Genomic DNA, 14,700 nt, shown 5'->3' on the forward strand with positions numbered 1-14,700 from the left:
ACAAAATCTCAGTGGCTTCAAACAGCAGGAGTTTATTCTTCATCCGTGCCACATGTCCTCTGCCTGTTGGCAGGGGTTGGGGGTGGGTCTCACTGTGGTCACTGGGAGGGGGGCACCCAAACCGACAAAATAGACACAATCTCACCATCTCAGTGAAAATGAATCCTCTAGACACTCTTACGCTGACACATATGGAAATGCTATATAGCCCAGTGTGACACACATCACCACCTCCATTCACAACTCACTGGCCCAACCAACCACAAGGAAATGGGGAAGTACAACCCAACCATTTTTAGAGACTGAAAAAAAATTTGAAAACACAAATGGCAATCATGTGCTGCTGTAAAACTGTGTTTTGATGTGCCATTTGATCCACAAATGATTAAGTTGCACACCCTGCCCATTGTTATTATTGTAATAACCTACTAGACATTTTAGGTCATTGCACTTATTAAGTGAGAATCCATGCATGTTTCAGTTTTTCATATTTGCACTATTTCTCTCTCTCTCCCAACACCCCCAGCCCCAGCTCACCTAGTTCTCAAGGACACCAACAGCTTCCTAACTGGTTTCCTTGTCTCCACCCTTGCCCCCCAAAGGCCATTCCTTCACATAGCGCCCAGACCGTTTCTTTTCAAAAGGGAAGTCAAATGAAGGCATGAAGGCTTTTCCTACTTAAGACCTTCCAATCTCTTACCATCAAACAATAAAATAAAAACTCTTCACCATGGCCTATAAAGATCTTCACCCTGCCTACCTCTTCAACTCTTCCTGGCACTATTTCTCCTTACCCACTCTGTTCTAGCCGCAGTGGTCCTCTTTTTGATCCCCAGATAAGCCAAGCTAACGCATGCAGCAGAGCCTTTGTGTCAAACCTTTCCTCTGCCTGGATCACTCTGTCCCCAGTTCTTCACATGGCTGGCATCCCCTGTCATTCATGTTTTACATTAATGTGCTCTCTAGAGAAACTAGCCCTGATCACACAATCTAAGATAGTACGCTCCTCTCTCTCAATGTTCTTTATTCATTGAACACATATTTAAGTGTCAACTAGGCACTAGAGACTATTTTAGATATGCTATTTTAAATATAGCATAAAAAGAAAGAAATACACCTATTCCAATGGGGGGGAGATATAATATATAATAAATATATTAAATAAGTTATATATTTCATTAAAAGGAGGGAGGGAAGGAAAACAGAGGCAAAAAGGAAGGAAGGGAATGAAAACGAGCAAAACAGGTACTTACTTGAGTAGGTGCCTCCTGGCTGAAAATAGGACAAGATTGAGCCCACTGTGCTTAAATGCTGCCATTTCTGTATGATTTGTAACTTAGCATAACTGAAGCTCATGATTAAGCTTTGAAGGGAAGTTTCTCTCTATAAAAGTATTTCAGTTAATCAAAAAAGCAGCAATGATAGAATAAAAGCATCACCATTTTCTAAAATTTTGGTCTGGATAATTCTTTGGGGTGGGGGACTGTCCTGTGCATTATGCAATATTTAGCAGCATCCCCAGCTCTACCCACCAGATGCTGGTAATTGTCTCTAGACATTGCCAAATATCCCCTGGGAGGAAAAATCACTTCAAAACCCTACTTAAGAACCAATGATCTAAGAAATGAGCATCAATGGCTCTTTGCATGACAAAACGAGAGGCAGGCATTATGTGTTCTCTGATGGAAGTACAAAATGCGACTCATAAAATAATCTCTCCAAAAAAGAGAAACAAACAAAACCTGAAACGGATTAAGCCTATACATCTAACTACAAATATGCAGGAAGTACAGGACACAAAGGACCATATTAAACAACACCGAAGGACAATCAGCAAAACCCAGGCCATGGGAAAACAATCTGTTCTTTAGCAAAAGGTTGCAAGGGAAAAAAAAAGGAAAGGGGGAGAAAAAGAAAGAAAAAGGAGTAGTAGAGAAGGAATCTATAGATTAAAAGAGACTTAGCAAAAATTGGGCAAGTGCAACAATGACGGCATATTTGGTGATATTAAGTAATTGTTAAAATTTTGGTGAAATAATATTGTGATATGGTTTTTAAAGAAGCTCTTTCTGTTATATTAAAACATAATCTTCATTATTTGCAAATTCCATATTTGCAATTTCTCTTACACACCACGATTTAATTGGAACCCCAAAGTCAACACTCACAATGTTTTTGCAGTCACTCACAGACGCACACACCATGGCAAGATAGTTGAGTCACATGCACACGAGCTTTTCACTAAAGTCAAGGCAAAAAGATCTGCTTTCTTGTCTCACTTTCATCACTATAAACAAGTGTCCTTTTCATGATCTATTTAGTGCCACATTTTTCATATTTTTGTACCTTTTACGAGTGATTTTACAGTTTTAAATGGCCCCCAAGGGGATCCCTGGGTGGTGCAGCAGTTTGGCGCCTACCTTTGGCCCAGGGCGCGATCCTGGAGACCCGGGATCGAGTCCCACATCGGGCTCCCGGTGCATGGAGCCTGCTTCTCCCTCTGCCTGTGTCTCTGCCTCTCTCTCTCTCTGTGTGACTATCATAAAAAAATAAAAATAAAATAAATAAATAAATAAATAAATAAATAAATGGCCCCCAAGCATAGTGCTGATGCCCTGTGTAGTGTCCCTAAGCACAAGAAGGTTGTGATGTACCATATGGAGAAAAAATATATATCTCATTAAGCTTCCTTCATTCGGGCATGAGTTATAGCACCGTGGGCTGTGAGTTCAATGTTAACGAGTCAACAACATATATTTAAAAAGGTGTCTCTAAATAGAAACACACATAAACAAAGTTGTGTGTTGACTGCTTGGCAAAAACGTGACCAGGTGCTCTTAGAATCCTAATCTTGTGTTTCCCTTAAAAGCAATGGTTCAGTTTTTACTAATTCAGTATTTGTAGCAACGTTGTAGAACAAAACTACCACAACTAATGAGAATTTTTTTTTTAATTTTTAATTTATTTATGATAGTCACAGAGAGAGAGAGAGAGGCAGAGACATAGGCAGAGGGAGAAGCAGGCTCCATGCACCGGGAGCCCGATGTGGGATTCGATCCCGGGTCTCCAGGATCGCGCCCTGGGCCAAAGGCAGGCGCCAAACCGCTGCGCCACCCAGGGATCCCAACTAATGAGAATTGACTGTATAGCAAATGTAATCACATGAGTTTTGGAGTTCTACACTTTATAATTTTCTAGTAGACACTTTGCGTTGTCCTTAAACACCCACCTAACCTATGTACATAAAATATGTCACATGTGCACATATTAAAATACATATAGTACTTAAAAATAAAATTCTGAATAATAAAAAATGACAAGGGACTGTATAACAAGTGAAATTATAGGATTTTGGATTTGCTTCAAAATAATGTAAGGTAAGAAGTCGTGGATATGGGTAAATGAAACAGGATTGGCCATAGTTGATCATCGTTGAAATTGGGTGATATTTGGAGTTTCATTGTACTATATTCCTGTATATGTTTGGAATTTTCCATAACAAAAAGTCATAAAAATAGAGCAAGAGTAAATTAAGGAGTTGAGGAGGCATGCATCAGAAGTTTGTAATTTCAATGAAGACGGTCAGGACAAGTCTTGCTGAGAAGGTGACATTTTAGAAGCAGATAACAAAGTTGGCCGTATAAAGAGCCGAAACAAAAGTAATTTCAGTAGAAGGAACAGTCCGTGCCCTGAGACAAGGCATATCTTAAATACTCAAGGCACTTGGACCGGAACCTTAAATACTCAAGACACTTGATGTGAGCAGTGATCAAGAGGAGAGGATGTCAGAGAGGTCATGAGAAGACAAATCACACTTGGCCTTGTCAGCCCTTATAAGTGCTTTGACCTTTATTCTGGATTATATAGGTGGTCAATGGAAGGTTTGAGAAGAGGGGTGATACGATCTGATTTCAATTTTTAAGTGACCATCCGGCTTCTGTGGATGATTCTGGAATGAAATCAGAGCCCCAGAGCACTGTGGTAATCCAAATAAAAAGTGATGGTAGCTGCGGTCAGGAGTGGTAGCAGGAGAGGCAGTAATAAGTGGTTGATTCCGGTTTTATTTTGAAAGTAGAGCCAGCGGGATGTCTTGACCAGCTGAGTGTGGGATCTGAGAGAAATTGAGGGTCAAGGTTTTGGACCTCGGCAACTGCAAGGAAGGAGTTTTTAATAACTCACATGGGGGAGAAAATACTTGCAAAATACTGCTGTATCCGCCATTAAGGATGATCCAATTATGACCAAAAGATGTTTATGTGAGTACAAATAAAATCTATTGCACATTTGACACGTTCCACAATCCCCTCGTAATACTCACGATGTACCTGAGGGTGCAAGACCAGTGAATAACAGGGCTTGGCTGCAAACCCAACATTGCTCTCGACACCAAACAAATGCCTTTTCCAGAATAGCAAAGACGGTAGCATTCATTTAATAAAAGCAATTAAGTAGAAATATCCATTTCATGCCACGTAGGAAAACTCAGTGTTACGTAAAAGATGGCTTATCCCAAAGAACCCACCATGTCAAAGGCCACAGGGCCACGCGGATGCTTGCGTCTTAGAAGGGGCTGCTTCTAAATTCTGCTCTTGTTTCGCTAGACTGAGGCTCCGTCCATCACGGCCACTTGGGCTTTCTTGTCTTCCCTGTCAGAGCCTGTAGTCTCCTTTCTGGACTTGGCCGTTCTGCGGCTGAAGGCCAATGTCTAGGACCAGTCCCCGCGAGCCACCGGAGCCCGAGCCAGCCCCGGAGGCCCCTCACCTCTGCCCACGGGCCGCCCGCGTGCGGTGGCTCCGCGCGACATTCATAGCGCCCGCTCTCGGAGAGCCCCTTGGATATCCACACCCTGCAGGTCCCTCGTGGAACTTCGGCAAGCATATTGTCAAGGATAAGTTGGAAAGTCAGGGAGAGGAACAATACTGAGTATTTTTTTAAAAAACAAACTAAACAAGAATGTTTCATCTTTTGAATTCGTTGAGGTGCCAAACCACGCCCTGTGACGAATGAGTAGGTCACCCCAGGTAGGTTAAAAGGGGCCTGTAGGACAATCACGGGAGGCTGTCTCCCTGCTTCATCAAAGGGCAGAGCTCAGGTAAGACCCGGGCCCAGTCTCTCCCGCCCCGAGTCCCAAAGCGTCGCGGCGGCACCGTGGGGACCTCACCTGCACCCCTTCCCCGCGTCAGGCCACTAATGGTTCTGAGCACCCGTGCACGCTGCAAGCTGCTAACACAGCTTCTCCTTGCACTCACTGAGCTGCCTCTTGAAATATTTCAGTGTAGGTCTCAGACCTCCTCCTCGCCACTTCCTAGAAAGTGCTCCTGCAGTCACTGCGGTGGGGACAAAGTGGGGACAAACTGCGACAAATGAGTGACAAATATAAAACTTGTCCACGATCTGAGACAGTCACTCAACAACCTTCTGCAGTGTGAATCCCACGTGCAGGCATGTCCCAGACGCTAGGAAACAAACGTGGGTATGGCTTGGTCCCTGCCCTCACGAAGCCTTCAAAGTAGTGATGGAAACAGAAAACAATGACGGTTTAATACGAGGGGAAAAAAATACAGATTTCTGCATAATGGTTTAAGGGACCCGCACATAAGATGTGGGTTGAGGGTAATGTCAGGAAAGGCAGCTCGGACGTGATAGGATTATTCAGAATTAGATTAAAATTCTTTTAAGTGGATCCCCAGTGCCATGACTCTTGCCAGTGAAACCCAAGATGCTCATCTTGAAGACGCTGTTAATAGGAAATAACAAGCTGCTGACAATACTGATATTTAGTAAAACCCCAAGTAGGTGCCAGTACATGTTTATCTACTCAATGGCCACAAATTGGCAGCAACGTGTTCCCCCCGTGAGATCAGAAGACACGTGTTTCTGTTGGTACGTTCGTCTGCTGACAAACCAGTGGTATCAACTCTTTAGTGTTAATCCCGCCTTCCCCACAGCTCCTCCCCTCTCCACCCCTACACTCGATGAATGGCACCAACACCACCCAAGGCAGAAGCCTGGAGTCCCCCTGACACTGCCTCTAGCCCCACCCCAAGTCTGCGCTCCAGCCTCACCACCCCCAGTCCAGCCACCAGCCCCTCCAGCGTTATAACACGTGCACATGCACATTGGCCCTGCCCCCTCAGTCTCTTGTACTTTAAAATATCAGCAACACTGAGGTTCTCAAAATTCCGATCTCATCCTGCTGCTCCCTTGCTTAACTACTACTCATTCTTCTTTGCCTTCAGAACACTGACCAGGATCCTAATACGGCCCCAAAGTCCCATGTGATCTGGATATGGACCGGCAGCTTCAGGTTGAAACACCCCCCCTTCCCTGTCGGAGCTCTAGCTACAACTTCTCCCAATAAGACGGGCTTCTTCCTGCCTCAGGACCTTTTCACATCCTCTTTCCTCTGCTTAGACCCCCAGCCCCACTTTAGCTCTTAAGTCACATTTCAATTGCTGAGAAAAGCTTTCTTTTCATAGTAGATCTACCCTACTGGTCCCCCCTTCCCACCCTCTGCCCTGTGCCCTCTTACCACTCCTAGTCCTTTTCCTTCACTGGAATGCAAAATCCTCCGTGGGCAGACACTGTCTGTAATGTCCATCCGGCTACAACTTCTTTTTTTTTTTTTTTAATATTTCTTTTATTTACTCATGAGACACACACAGAGAGAGGCAGAGACCCAGGCAGAGGGAGAAGCAGGCTCCATGCGGGGAGCCTCAATCCCAGGACCCCGGGGTCACGCCCTGGGCCAAAGGCAGATACTCAACCGCCGAGCCACCCAGTTACAACTTCTAATTACATATTTTGTGATTATTTGAGTAATGTCCCTTTCCCCTCCTCACCTGTAAGTGTCTTGAGGTGAGCGACCGCATGCAGCCCATGGTGTGCCTACAATGAGTATTTACTGAGCCGCCCCAGCTCTCAACATGCAGAGCGTAATGGCGAGGTCATAGATTTTGTATCCCAGGGACCAACTGATATGTAACTAGGCCATAAGTGGTGTGTGTGTGTAAAAGGGGCCTCTAGATTACAGAAATATCCTTAGAAAATGAAAGCAGTGTGTGCACACATGCATTTTGCAGCAGAGGGGATGCAGGAGCTTCATTAGAACTGAAGACCAAGCCTGTTTCTGTACTCAGGGGCTATGTGACATCGGGCTCTGTTGCTTAACCTCTCAGTCAGCTTCTTTACCTATAAAACTAGACATAAAAACACATCTCTGCCCACCCCACGCGGCATGCTGAAGGAGAGACTCCTATGTCAAAGGAAAGGAGCTCTATAACAGTACCCGGCCATTATTGGATTGCCATGGAAATAATATTTTATTTCCACTGCTTAAATGTTTCAATGAATTGGCCTCTGGGGGATGACTCCAGATTTTTTTTTTTTCCTTGCAGAGCTAAATGAATTGTCTAGTTGGACAGTCTGGGTCTGACCAAATTTTCCAGTGAATTACCAAGGCCGGAGGAAGCTCTCCGTAGGGCAGGTGCCACTTCACAGGACATTACCCTTTTCTTGCATTCAAGAGTGATTGGTGAATGTAGTTTCTAGAGGGAGAGAAGCTAAATCTTCCCGACCTCCAAACTGACGCAGCCTTTGGAAAGCAGTATGCTATTGAAACAAAGTCAAGAGGAGTAAGATGCCCTTAAAAAAAGGTCACAAATTCAAATGCTCAGCGGGGCAGGCGGGTCACATAAAGTGACAGGCAGTCGAGGTAAGTGGACAGACACTATAGCACCCTGGAGGCGAGGGGAGCACATAAAATATGGTCCAAACCAGAAAGAAAAGGGCGTGTTACCACTAATTATCCTAACAAAATAGGGATAAACCAGACCCGCACCAGGACATAGGTCACTGCTCGGCCCCCGTTAATGTGGCAACACCAACCTCCTCCTGAGGTCTTCCCACTTTCCAAGAGAATCAAAAAAATTGTGGTTTTTATACAAAGTCGTCTCGTTTTAAATATCGGCAACTACTTTTTCTCGACCTTGGGTGAACCACACAAAACACATGATTAGGCAGCCAGCTTGGCCCTTCTGTTTTTAAGGATTTTCCTCGTCGTTATTCACCATCATCATCACCATCAGCAGGACTATTGTTCTCCAGAGACGTGTCCGGATCAGCTTCTGCTGCACAAAAAGAATCTTGCGGACACATTAACGGGCGCGCCTATGCTAAGCACCTACCATCTGCCCAGCGGACCCTCTCAGATGTATTACCTCGTTTAAACCACCCAACACCGCCAGGTCAGAGTCTTACCATTCTCCACTTTATAGGAGGAAAATCAGAGGCTCAGCGTAACAAAACGTTTCACTCCCCAAACAGTGGACCTGGGATGCAACATCATCCTCAATCCTTCACGAGTGACACATTTAGGGGAACTTACAAGGATACGAAGCAAAAGGCAAGGAGAGAGAGTTTTTGTTTTTAGGCTTTAATGCTAAAGCCTAAAAACAAAGAAATGAGAGAGCAATAGTCTTGAGTGCCGGACACATCTTAGGGTCTCCATATTTGCTAAACGAATGAGTGAACCTGCTTGTGAATTTGCAGTCGAGGTGTTGGCATCTGTGTCTGGAGCCAGATAAGCTGTATTTGTGTAACATCCTCTTCACTGCATCCTGGTGTGCTGGTCCTTATGCACCCATTCTAGTCACAAGCCGTTCCCTAAAAATGGACTCAACTTAGCGGGCCATCGTAAGAAGTAATCGGAGCAGCACGTGTGCAAAACTAGCACAGTGCATGGTGCATAGTAAAAACTCAGTGGAGGCTCACTTGCCCGCCCAGGGAGTAAGGAAGGAAGAAACAGGGAGACAACCCTTGTTTTTCTTTTCCCCTTGATTGTATTCGTTTTCTGTAAGGGCCTCTTCACCCTCATCAAATCTATCCCCATCCATTCTTCCTGCTCTACGTTCCCCTCCTGAGTGGACTCCGGTTTGCCCCCAGAACGGGGCTTTCTTTCCATGAAGGCTCTTCTCCCTCCAAGGCTTTGTTTGCATCTGGGCTAGGGTTGAAAAGGGAAGGTGTTGATATTCTCTGCGGCTTCTGATTTGGGACAAAGGGTCCACACCTTTCATTCAACTGTGAGAATGCAAAACCTTTAAGAGCCAGCCTGCATCCTCCTCCTGCTGGCCGGCCCTCCAGCCTAGCTGGGGTCAGGCTGACAGCCAACCACCAGTCCCAGTCGGTGCCTGCTGAGAGAGTGAACTTGCCTTACAAGTGATTTAAATCTCTCTCCTGTAAATCCCAACTCACAGCTCATAGGCTACATTGAGGGTTGTCCAGGGATTGCGGAGACGCTCAGCACGACTGCATAATTAATAAACACCTGTCCAGCACTAAAGATCATTATGTGAAGGAATAAACCTAAGTTTTAACAAATTCACCTTTCTTAAATATTGCAGATGCACCGATTTATGGACATAATGGGCTGGTAAGGAGAGTCAGGCCAACTATTAATATCCATCATAAAACTACATTCCACCAAGGGATCATAGCGTTGGAAGTCATAGAACACCTTCTCAAGGCGATTTCACTGTCAGTATGTATTTCATGGGGTACAGCCGTTAAAATTACTCTGCAGTAAACGATTAGGAAAATTAGGTTCATTCGTTTAGGAAGATTCGAATGCTACTCACATTCATAAAGCTCCAGTGGCACGGCGCTCCCTTCCCACAGGCCGGGGCGTCCGTCAGCTGGGTTCTGCACCTGCAAGCTCAGGTCTGGGCTACGGTAAAATCTCTCTGATCTGATGCTCATTCCATGCTTCTGGAGTCGTGACTGTGGCAAAACAAATAACTCGAATGACATTGGGTGCTCCTCAAAATCTACTCCCATCTGTCCCCTAATGTGTCATTATTCAACTCATAGCAATAATAATAATCATCATCATCATCATCATTCTCTGGTCAAGGTGAAAATGCAAGTAAAATTTTAATTGTCTGCTTTGTTTGAGTTTTCTAAGATTGGGACAAAGATGCCAGTAAAGCCCCATCGCCCCATTAAGGCAGGTTTGTCAGCATCATAATTAACATATTCTCGGTTGAACCCGAGGCTCTTCTCTCTGCCTCCCTGAACAGCAACGAGGCCTGCATGGAAAGCCCTTGAGGAGGGAGCAGCTCGGAGTATGATGCAGGAACTGTCAAAAGATGCCCTCCGTGTGCAGGAAGACAAACCTACCTGCAGTACCAGGCATATGGCTGGGGATGGGAGATTCCCCAAAAGGGCCTGAGCTGATGGCCTTGCACGCTTTGCAATGTTGTTTCCATACGGCTGAGGGGCACCACGTCTCCCATCACGGCATGTGGCGTGAGCTGGCATGTGCTGGCCGGAAGGTAGCCACCCTGCCCTGCCGGGCGGGGACCGGGCGCTTGAGCTGAGGGCACCGAGCCTTGGCCGTGCGGGGCTCGGCAGGGGAAGCCACCTATTCGTTGGAGTGGGGTCTTGAGGAAGTACTAGGACCAAGCCTGGTCTGCAAAGTGAGTGAGATTCCTGGGCAGAAAGTAAAGAGAAGAGAGGCCTTAAGAAGGGGCCACTGTGTGCCGCGGAGCAGGGTCGTGGGCTGAGCAAAGGGGCGGGGCGGGGGCTGCAGCCTAACCAGACACACAGCCTCTCCCCAGAGCTACAGCCCCTCTAGTCATAGTCACAGGATAGCAGTTACAGTACGCGTCTAAACGTGTCAGAATGATAAATCAAGTTTTTAAACTCTAAGTTTTTATAATCACAAACACAAAAAAATAAATTCTGATGGCAGCCTGTCTCAGCCGCGTGGGGTAGCAGACTATGTTCATCCCCCGCCTCCGCCCCAATGACCCCCTCCCCATCTCCTCTATGGCTCCATCCTCCAAGGCTACAGAGGCTCAGAACTTCTCACAACAGCTGAGCTTTTTTATCTTCTGAATTTTCCCCAAGAAAAAGCAAACATAGCCTCTCAAGTGCTGCCACAAATGACGGGAACCCCCAGGCTCCGGCTGTGTTGACAAAATTCTGCAGGTGCACACGGACTTGGCCCGAAAGAGCCCTGCTCACTGCAGTTCTTTAATAGCGACGTTTTCCAACCTCTGCATCGTGTCGACCACAAAGTTCTGACGAGCGCCCAGGCAGCAAACTGTCCAGCAGCCACGAGGGGCGGGGGGCGGGGGGGCTCCGATGCGAAAGCCTGCGAGGGCCACAGCCCAAATGTTGGCTTTTCATTTACTTCTCTCCCTGGAGCTCGTGGCGCTGTAAGCTCCAGCATTAAATTTTAAGTATTTAATGCAGGAGGATCAAGGGGAAGCTGGAGAAGTGTTCAGATTCATCGACCACCGGTCTTACTGTGAATTTTGGGGCCAGAAAAAGGGCATTGCTTGAAGAGAACGCAACATTAGTCAGAGTGTAAAAACACCTATTTCTGGGGACCCGGGACATGGTATCATTAACAGATCCTAATTTAGAGTGGACAGACGTGTGACCCTCAAGAAGGTCAATATTCGCTGGCATGTGATGTGCGTAGTGATAGAAGTTAGATCTTATTTTAACTACTAGCAGAGATGGAGAGAGACTGCGATCTCTCAAATTACTATGGTTACGATGAAATACACTTAATACAGCAAGTTAACAACACAGTATTTCACATTAAATGAAGCTATAATGGGCCTTTTGCAGTTCGGCATGCCTGATAAACTGTTGACATGATAAATATGGAACAATAACCTGAAATGCCTTTTTTGCTCTCTGAGTCCTTCAAGTAAAAGAAATCTGAACCACTCAGCTTTATGACTATAATACGAATTCTCAGTTTTCTAGCAGAAGGTCTTTTCTGTAACTGTGTAGCCCGGTATGAGAGGGATTAGTCTTTGAAAGAAAAGGAATAGTGATATCGATGATTAGAAGGAGGGCAGCCCGGGGGGCCCAGCGGTTTGGCTCCTGCCTCTGGCTCAGGGCGTGACCCCGGGGTCCTGGGATCGAGTCCCGCGTCGGGCTCCCTGCATGGAGCCTGCCTCTCCCTCTGCCTGCATCTCTGCCTCTCTCTCTCTCTCTCTCTCTCTCTCTCTGCGTCTCTCATGAATAAATAAATAAAATCTTAAAAAAAAAAAAAAGAAGGAAGTAGTGATACTCTACATTTGTTAATGCACCACAGGCTTTTACTCTTTCACTGGGTATTTCAGGGGCCCCTACTCTGTACTACACTAAATGTCAGGTAGACGGCAAAGGCCAAAACGAAGCATCCCCTGTTTCATCAGAACAAAACCCTCTCATCCTCCCTAGAGCTAAGATGGGTACCCACTGGCTCAGCTCATGGATTCCTCTTTGTTGCTGTTCTGCTCAGAGCAGAGGCTCCCGGACGCCCTCTCATGAAGAGGGATACCTCTGGAGGGGTAACCAAGGACCTTGCGGGACTCCCAGACCAGACTCCAAGCATGGCCAGGCCTCCCCGAACCTGTACTTGGACCAGGGCAGCTGTAAGTCTCCTCGGGCTGACTTTGCTCCTCTTTCAACCATCTCTCCGCTCTGTTCTCTTGCGGGGACACATCGATTGCAGACAATCAGGTGAAAGTAGAAGCCAACACACAGGCTCTGGAGCCAAAGACCCCAAGTCTGAATGCCAGCTCTATTACTTACTAGTTGTGTGACCACAAAGATGTTAATTAACCTCTCCGTGCCTTATTTTCCACATCTTTAAGTGGAGATATGACTAGAGGCTACCTCCCAAAGTTGTTGACGGGTTCACTGACATCGATCGATACACAGCACGTGGCATGGTGTTTCTCAGGCAGTAACAGTCGTAACAACACTGACGGAGGATTTAGTAAGTGCCAAATAGTGTTCTAAAGGCTTTCCGTGGACTAATTCATGCAATCGTTACAACAGTCCTTTGACCAAAGTACTATTATTATCTTTATTTCACTGAAAGGAAACCTTAGGGCCTTAGAGAAGTTATATAGATTGCTGATAATTATGTAGCTGGTAGGAGTCCACAAACTCCAAAACCCAGGGTCCTAATGACTGTGTTAACATAATCACTGACTCAGTCTTGTCCTTGAGTCTGTAAATCTTTTCTCAGTCTCGGTGTTGCTTCATTGAAGTACTCCTAACTTCTACTCACCGTGACCTGTCTTGGTGCCACTCCTATTTGAAATCCCAGCTCACCTTTTCATGACAAATCCCCTCAAAGTTGGCTGGCCCACCTTATGTCAGCATCGGCCCAGGGTCGGTTTGCTGGGGCTATTGGCAGTGAGCTTACTCATTTTAAGTAAAGCCAGACAAAAGGGCCTGTAGGCCTGGCAGGCAATATGATTGACATCTCTAATGTACTCATTCTGCACATACGACAGTTGAGGTTTTATTCTTTTTAATTTTTTAACATATAAATTTATTTTTTTATTGGTGTTCAATTTACCAACATATAGAATAACACCCAGTGCTCATCCCGTCAAGTGCCCCCCTCAGTGCCCGTCACCCAGTCACCCCCACCCCCCGGCCCACCTCCCCCTCCACCACCCCTAGTTCGTTTCCCAGAGTTAGGAGTCTTCATGTTCTGTCTCCCTTTCTGATATTTCCCACTCGTCTTTTCTCTTTTCCCCTTTATTCCCTTTCACTATTTTTTATATTCCCCAGATGAATGAGACCATATAATGTTTGTCCTTCTTCGACTGACTTATTTCACTCAGCATCATACCCTCTAGTTGAGGTTTTAAAAAGTCTGGTGCCTAACCCAAGCTCATTCTGTTAATTGTTGCCCGAGGTAGGACTCCAATCTGGGATTTTGGAGCCATCACTTCACTCAAAAGTAACTACTGCCAAAACTATATTCAACAATGGAAGTGAGAAGTAAAAAAACCGAAGACTATTTCAGCTACGTCCATTCTATGGAGCTTAGTCTATTGTAAACGTACCTTGCTCACCTAATACAATAAATTCTCTCTAGTAAACATTTGCTCCTTTTCTCTCCTGATTCCTACATCAAGATTTCCAGCTTATGTGCTAAGGAGTGATAAAACTTTCACAGTTCTCTCAACACACAATTTTTACCAGTTCAAATGTTGCCAGATGCCATTTTGGGGAGGGAAGGTGAGCTTGGGGGAAACTAAGACTCCCAGAATAATCTGCAAGAATTCAATGTTTAGAAAAGAAAAATGATGACATGCGTGGCGGTAGAAAATTGGGCAGCATCAGACTAAATAAATCCTTTTTCTACTGCTCAGTAGAAAGTTCATTTATACTAATTGATTCTCCATTACGAGTCTCAACTTTTGTCTATACCCTTTCTCCCAGACCTGCAGGAAATACTGTCAGCTTTATGCTTTTAACAGTTTGGGGTTAATGCCCACAAATGGAAACTAGAAAATTGAGAATGGGCCATTGTATTTGAAGTCACCTTGGAACACCAAACTACCCCTTAGCTATCCTGAGGCCATGTGTCTTGGTGACATCACGTCCATTATGTTGAAATATTCACAGAGACTTGTCTTCTACCAGGAGAGGCAAGACAAGTGCTTCTATTTAAGAAACTGAAGAAACCCAACTCTTACTTATGAGTAGTAGTGATTGTAACACCACGGGATCTCAATTTAACAAACAGAGGGTTCCCAGTGGTCTCAGGGGGAGCAACAAAAACTTAACTAACGAGTTTCCTATGGGTTGAACACCGTTTATCAAATTACCCACAGGGACGGTGTGGTCTAATGGAGAAAGCATGGCCCCAAGAGTCTGGCAAACCTGAGT

General features: G+C 45.5%; 1 protein-coding gene and 1 long non-coding RNA gene across 4 annotated transcripts in view; one reads left to right on the forward strand and one right to left on the reverse strand.

The window, feature by feature from the left end:
- The window catches only part of KCNMB2 (potassium calcium-activated channel subfamily M regulatory beta subunit 2), a 202,137-nt gene that overhangs the window by 120,294 nt on the left and 67,143 nt on the right, over nucleotides 1-14,700 (forward strand). The gene's annotated exons all lie outside the window — the stretch shown is intronic.
- The window catches only part of LOC140622346 (uncharacterized), a 217,160-nt gene that overhangs the window by 21,955 nt on the left and 180,505 nt on the right, over nucleotides 1-14,700 (reverse strand). The window contains exons 4-6 of one of the 2 annotated variants that reach the window (XR_012022129.1): nucleotides 10,177-10,488; nucleotides 9,636-9,777; nucleotides 6,797-8,664 (exon numbers count right to left, since the gene is read on the reverse strand). This is a non-coding gene — a long non-coding RNA (uncharacterized lncRNA). Of the gene's footprint in view, nucleotides 1-6,796; nucleotides 8,665-9,635; nucleotides 9,778-10,176; nucleotides 10,489-14,700 lie in introns of those variants that run through there. The other variant, XR_012022130.1, reaches the window with a different exon arrangement.

This window comes from Canis lupus, chromosome 31, assembly GCF_048164855.1.
Source record: "Canis lupus baileyi chromosome 31, mCanLup2.hap1, whole genome shotgun sequence".
Taxonomy (NCBI): domain Eukaryota; kingdom Metazoa; phylum Chordata; class Mammalia; order Carnivora; family Canidae; genus Canis; species Canis lupus.